The following is a 7,526-nucleotide window of genomic DNA, read 5'->3' as shown; positions in this document are numbered from 1 at the left end:
TTTTAGTGAACGGACCCATGGCAGAATTGCTTGGTCCCGGTGTATCCCACAGTTTAAGGAGGAAGTAGTCTCCATGGTTACTTACTCTTTATCTCACTGTCCCCCCCGACGCCCTCCCCCAAGAACCTGCATGGGTCAGGTTTGCCTCGCTGTAACAAACAGCCACTACATCCCAGTTGCTTTAACCAATAAAGAGGTATTTCTTGCAGCACAGTGCACTCTGATGGTCAGCGGGCCACCTGCCACACGCTGACCTAGGGAGCCGGGCCTCTCGCATCTGGTGGCTCTGCCATCTCCTAGGGCCTCAAGGTCCTTCCCTGAGTCCTTCCTCGTCCAGCTGGGCACAAGGGAAGAGACAGAGAGTCTGCAGAGAACACACCCACTCTTAACCGCCTTGGCCTGAAACTGACAAATGTCGCTTCCTGTCACATTCTGTTGGTGAGAACACATCCCATGACTTGTAGGTGTGTGAAGGCTGGGAGAGCTGTGTCTCTCCTGGTCTGCCTGCCACTTCACAGAAGACCTAGGCCACCTAGAGCTGCAATTTGAGCTCATTTGTCTGGCTTTCCCTCATCAACTTTGGGAAAGTTCTTGAGAGGGAAAAAGCAAGAGGCAGAGAGTGTGAGCGAGGGCCAATGTGTGCGTGTGATTCTAATGGAATTCACACTACAGCCTTGCACACCAGAGGTGCTTGGCCAGAACCTGCTGAATGTAATCAAAGACCAAATAACCCCCTGGATTCCTCTCGGGCCATGTGATTGACTGCAACAACCGTGGATCTGACAGCTCCTGGGAGTCAGGCCTCCCCGGGCTCCTGCAGAATAAGGGACCACATCTTCTTGGAGCTCATAGCACAGACTGAGAAGGGCTGGGGTTGGGGAGGGTGGGCGCTTTGGGAACACAGAGGAGACACTGAAGTCCGCATGGGGTCTCGGGGCAGGCTTCCTGAGGGAGGTCCCTGTTATTTCTGGCATTAAAGGAAATAACACTCAGAAAATGCCTAGCAAGTGCCTGCCCATATATGTGAATTATATTAATGAGGATGACAGTGATCTCTGTCAGCAGCAAGTCTGCAAGCTGCTTAGAAGAGGACGGGCTGCCGCCAGGGCAGGCCTTCTCAGTTGGGATTTTGCAAATAGATCAAGCCCTACTGAAAATGATTTAAGTGACGACTTTCTCAGTTCTCTCAAGGAGGGGACTACATCATTGTAGAGGCATGGGAAAGAGATTCGCGACAAACAGAGGATGCCCCTGGATGTTAGGGCTTACTTCTCCCGGGGAGTTTATTTATATATGTATTTAACAAACTCCAATGTGGTCTTCGCTAGGTACAGGCATTTTTCTAAGGCTGCCCTGTGGCATTCAGTACGCATAAGCCACACGTGTCCACTGAGCACCTGAAATGTGTTGTAAGTATGAAAGATGCACGACATTTTGAAGACTTAATATGATAAAAAATGTAAAATATCTCATTAATAATTGCTATATTGAGTTACATGCTGGAATGACCACCTTTGTACATGCTAGGCTAAACCAGGGATTGGCAGGCTTTCTCTGTAAAGGACTCGTTGTATTTTCCACTTGCGGGCCATCCAGTCTCAACTCCACAGCTGCTCAACGTAAAAGCAGCCATAAATAATACATAAACAAATGGGCGTGGCTGTGTGCCCATAAAACTTTATTTAAAAAAATAGGCAGTAGGCTCGATTCGACCTACAGGCTGTCATTTGCTGACCCCTGGGTTAAATAAAATATATTATTAAAATTATATTTACTTGGTTTTTTTTTTTTGCTTTTTTTAATATGGCTATTAGAAGATTTCAAATTACATTTGGCTCACACGCTCTTCCTCCTGAACAGGGCTGATCTAAGCACTTTATGAATATTAACTCAAGGGATAGCTGTTACTCTGAGGTGGGGGAGGGGGGCGGGGAATCTGTGAATTCTGCTGACAAACTAAAGAAAGTGCATAAATTGGCTCTTTGGCCTGGCTCCCCCACTGCTGAGTGTGGAGCCCAAGGGCTGACTGGCTTGTGGCTGCTTCCTTGGGGATATCGGAGTCTGTACTCTCTCTCTAGGTTCATCCTTTGACTAAAGGGAAGTCCCCAGCAAGACCACCAGGTGGTGCTGTCGGACCACAGAGCATGGCGGTCGGCCTGCTAGAGACCTACCTGCGCTCAATGCTGGGGGCTGCCATTCATTTGCTGTGTGGCCTTGGACCTCAATTTTCTCACCTGTAAAATGGGGTCAGACTGGCCTAGTGAAAACATGAACTTTTTTTTTTTAAAGATTTTATTTATTTATTTGATAGAGAGAGACACAGCAAGAGAGGGAACACAAGCAGGGGGAGTGGAAGAGGGAGAGCAGGCTTCCCGCTGAGCAGAGAGCCCGATGCGGGGCTCGATCCTAGGACCCTGGGATCATGACCTGAGCCGAAGACAGACGCTTAACGACTGAGCCACCCAGGCTCCCCGAAAACATGAACTTTTTTTTTTTTTTTAAGATTTTATTTATTTATTTGACAGAGAGAGAGACAGCAAGAGAGGGAACACAAGCAGGGGGAGTGGGAGAGGAGAAGCAGGCTTCCCGCTGAGCAGGGAGCCCGATGCGGGGCTCGATCCCAGGACTCTGGGATCATGACCTGAGGTGAAGGCAGACACTTAACAACTGAGCCACCCAGGCACCCCTGAAAACATGAACTTTTAAGACAGACTGACCTGATTTGAGCTTTGACTCCCCCAGAGCCATGGGATGATTTTCATGGTCCCCAGGCATTTTGTCTTCACACAACCCTTCTTCCATAAAAAAAATATTAAAAGTTATATTTTACAACTCTGTTGGTATAAACACAAATATCTTAATATTATATATTAAAATTTTTTCTTCAACCTAAAACTTCATCTTATTCCTTCTTATTCTGAAAGAAACATTTCTGTGGCCCTTAAAAGTATCATGAGCCCTAAGCCCCGTGCCTCCTGGGCCTCATGGAAGAGTCACACGGGGCTCCACTACTCACCAGCTGTGTGACCATGGGCAGGTTATTTAACTTCTCTGGGCCTCAGTTTCCTCACTTATAAAATGGAGATGACAACAGACCCCACCTTTTTAGTGCCGTGGTTGGAATTTAGTGAGAGAACCTATGCCATGACTTCTTAGAGCAAGCCCTACAAATGGCTTTCTTATTTCTTATTATTATTATTTATCATCTTTAAGGATATTTTTATCTCTAACCTCTGTGAAACTATTAAAATATTTCAAAAAAAGTAAGAATCTCAAAATACGTAAAAAAAAAAAAATTGAAATTTCCAGGCTCCTTGATGGGGGAAGTAGAAGAGTTTCCTGGAGAAGAGTGTGTCAGCAGAAGGAGTTTTTGCAAATGGCAAACACAGATTTTTTTCTCCTGCCATCAGGGAACTCATGAGGTAGGAACATGGGCTTGCACTCATCAGCTGGAGCCTGGGCCAGCTGGACAATATGCGTCAGGTGGGCAGGTACTTGGGAAAGGGGTGTGTGTGTGTGTGTGTGTGTGTGTGTCTGTCTGTCTGTCTGAAGGTCTGTAGCATTCACCTTAGAGAAACGGAGATGTTCATGGAGTTTTGAAGGCTATGGAAGCCCCAAGCCTATGGGGACAGGGACATCGTGTCTGCAGGGAAGAGGGGCAAAGGGGAGGGGCGCATTAGGCTGAGGGAACAGTATGTGCAAAAGTTGGAGGCAAGTTCAAGGTGAGGTTTACCTTTTTTTTTTTTTTTTTTTTTTAAAGATTTTATTTATTTATTTGATAGAGAATGAGAGACAGAGAGCATGAGAGGGAGGAGGGTCAGAGGGAGAAGCAGACTCCCTGCCGAGCAGGGAGCCCGATGCGGGACTCGATCCCGGGACTCCAGGATCATGACCTGAGCTGAAGGCAGTTGCTTAACCAACTGAGCCACCCAGGCGCCCCTACCTTTTTTTTTTTTTAAAGATTTTATTTATTTGACAGAGAGAAACACAGCGAAAGAGGGAACACAAGCAGGGGGAGTGGGAGAGGGAGAAGCAGGCCTCCCGCCGAGCAGAGAGCCCGATGTGGGGCTCGATGCGGGGCTCGATCCCAGGACTCCGGGATCATGACCTGAGCTGAAGGCAGACGCTTAACGACTGAGCCACGCAGGCGCCCCAGGTTTACCTTTCTTTAGCTGAATTTTAGTTCTTGTATCCCTGGTGCCGTCCCATTTTATATCCATGAAATATTCTTTGATAAACTTGAATACACTAGAAAGCACTGTCAATTTTTTGTTGTTGTTGTTTTGGTTTTGGTTTTGTGTGTGTGTGTGTTTTTTAAAATTTTATTTATTTATTTGACAGAGAGAGAGAGCATGAGCAGGGGTGCGGCAGGCAGAGGGAGAAGCAAGCTCCCGGCCGAGCAGGGAGCCCTTGATCCCAGGACCCTGGGATCATGACCCGAGCCGAAGGCAGATGCTTAACTGACTGAGCCACCCAGGTGCTCCAGCACTGCAATTTTTTTTTCACTGCAACTTTTTAATCCCCAATTTGTACCAGCTGAAATCACTCCCTAACTCTGTAAGTTAGGTGTTTCCATCTGGAAGTCTTTCTTTTTTTTTTTATTTGACAGAGAGAGAAAGAGTGAGCACAAGCAGGGGGGGAGGGAGAAGCAGACTCCCCGTGGACCAAGGAGCCCAATGGGGGACTCGATCCCGGGACCCTGAGATCATGACCTGAGCTGAAGGCAGACACTTACCAACTGAGCCACCCAGGCGCCCCTGGAAGCGTTTCTAAAAGAAAAATTATAATAATTCTACCACCCGATGTCTACTACTTTTGGCTCCAAAAAAAAATTTTTTTAAAGGATAACTATGTAAAGGCTTTTCCCTTCTCCAAGATGGCACAGTAGTGTCCCCTGAGTTTCATTAACTCCACAAAAACTTTGTGAGCAGTGACTAAGAAGACACAGCTTTGCCGTCATAGAGGCTGTAGGTTGGGGGTGGGGGGCAGACCTTGAACGACTAGCTAAACAGGTGATGAGGGTTAAGAAAGGGATGTGGAGAGCATCATGGGAAGATGTAGCGGAGGGTCCAGAAAGACTGGGGGAAGCTAGTCAGAAAAGGCCTCCCTGACTGAGATTTAAGCTGAGTTTTGAGGAATGAGAAGAAGTTAGCTCAGCAGATGGGGGAGAAGAGTGATGGGCCTGTGCAAAAGCCCGAAGCTGGGGAGAGCATGAAGCACTGAGGAACTAAATGTGGCTAGAATGTACGGATGGTTGAAAATGGAGTTGGAGAGGTAAGTGAAGGCCAAGAAATACAGGGCTTTGTAGGTCATGATAAGGACTAGGGTATTTACCCAGAGAGAAATGAGGAGCCATAGAGGGTTTTAGCAGGGGGGCAATAGCAGGAGATTTGCATTTTAGGAAGTATATCCTGGTTGTTGGGAGAAGATCGGATCGTAGGGGGGCTAGGGTGGGAGTGGTGGGACCCGTGAGGGGGCCGCCGATACCATCCAAGGAGAGTTGATGGCTTGGACTACGGCAGCCCCCTTCGCCCTTGGCCCATGAGGCCTGGTGTTTGCAGCTCAGTGTCAGCTACATGGAGACTTTGGGAACCAAGCGATCATTCGGCTAGAAAATGTTCCGTGTTCCAGCGTTCCATCTGGGGCAAGCACTGTTTCCCAGCCCATTTTCTCAGAAGAGTCGTGCATGTGTGTGCACGCGCGTGTATATATGTGCAGGGAACTACATGCACACATCCTTGTTTCCTCGAGATTCCCTTAGTTCTATCGAATTCAGTAGCTTTCCTGAATCCTAAAGCTTGAAACCACTGGTGCCAGAATCCCATGGAGCATGGTTACCCCTTCCTCCTCCAAGATGTGAGCTGCAGGTAAGTGACAGGGGAATGCGGGCTCCTCGCTGTGCCTCTGCCCTCAGGACCACTGGGGTGGATGCCTTGATGGGGAGACTCGACAGCTGATGGAGGTGGAAACGTCTCTCACCCGCACACCTGCCTTGGCCAGGTCCCTTTGCTCCCTCCAGGAGGGAAGAAAGATGTGGCCTCTAGTCTGTCACCTTTTCCTTTCCTGGTTTGGCACTGTCCTTTATACTTGCCTTCTCCAACCCAAGGGAAAGATAGGAGCCAGGGCTGCTGAATTAGAGAAGCTCCCTGTACCCCCCAGCCCCCACCCACAGGGACAGGATGAGGAGCACTAAACACTAACACAGAACACTAAGGAGGTGTTTGTGTTTGAGGCAGGAAAAGGGTGTTGAATAGGAAGAGATAATAACAGGGCCTGGACAGAGGGGCATCTCCATGTCTCAAGACTCACTTGCTGAACTACTTTTTGTGGTCAAAGATAAAGAAATGGAACCTTGGTTTGATTCCTCATATTGCAACAATTCAAAGCAGTTAAATGAGAGACCTATGTACCCAAAGAATGAAGGTGGGCCATCCTTTGAAGGAGCAAGTCCTATAAAAAATATAGCCGCTATTTGTGGAGGGCTTACTCAGTGTGAGACACATATTTGGTGTTTTACATTCATTACCTTACTTAAACTTCACCTCTGAGGTTGATTCTCTTATTAGCCTCCTTTTACACATAAGGGGACTGAAGGCAAGTGGGCTGCTCAGCATCCCAGGGCTCAGAGGTGGTGAAGAGTATGGCTCCAAAGTGAGCCTGAGTCCTGCATCACGCTAAGCAGAGCTGGGGGAGTGAGTTCAAGATCTGGTCCCTCAATAAATAACGAAAGAAAAGGCTCATCCTCAGGTCACCTGAGAGCTTCTTAAAAATGCAGGCTCCTGGGGCACCTGGGTGGCTCGGTCGGTTAAGCATCTGCCTTCCACTCAGGTCATGATCTCAGGGTCTTGGGATTGAGTCCCATGTTGGGCTCCCTGCTGGGTGGGGAGTCTGCTTGTCCCTTTCCGTCTGCCCCCACCTGCTCATGTGCATGCTTTCTCTCTCTCTCTAATAAATAAAATCTTTTTAAAAAATGCAGGCTCCTGGGCCCCATCCCCCCAAGCTTCTGAGACAGACTCTGGGAGCCTGGGGCCTGGGCATCAGCATGGTAACAGGTCCCCTGGGATTCTGGTGCACGCAAGTTTCAAACCCTCTGGACAAAGCCAAGGCTGAAAGGGTGTGTACAACCAGGGTGTACCCTCCTTCCCCAAAAAGGCACAAGGCTTGCTTGCCCCAGGCAGACCAGGTGACCCAGAGAGATGGGAGCATGTTTGTGGCTCTGTTAGGTTGTGACCAGAAAGAAGCAGCCTCACTCTGTGTCTTCTTGCCTGGCAGAGTTTGCCGGGAATGAGAGCTGGCCGGTGCCCTTGGCCCCAGGAAGCTGCTCCAGCACAGGGACAGAAGGATGTCTTGTCACCAAGGAGGCCACAGGGTGGCCCAGACCAGCTCAGAGCCATTGACAAGCTCACTTAGTGTCTGGTCCACTTGCCCCCCCACCGAGCACAGGGCTCTTGTCCCCACCGTGCTGCTGGCCTTTAGTGCAAAAGGACGATCCTTTCCTCCAGAATAAGTTCATTTGGGAATTGCCT

Source organism: Halichoerus grypus, chromosome 1 (genome assembly GCF_964656455.1).
Source record: "Halichoerus grypus chromosome 1, mHalGry1.hap1.1, whole genome shotgun sequence".
NCBI classification, from domain to species: domain Eukaryota; kingdom Metazoa; phylum Chordata; class Mammalia; order Carnivora; family Phocidae; genus Halichoerus; species Halichoerus grypus.
Note: the sequence above shows the minus strand (reverse complement) of the source record.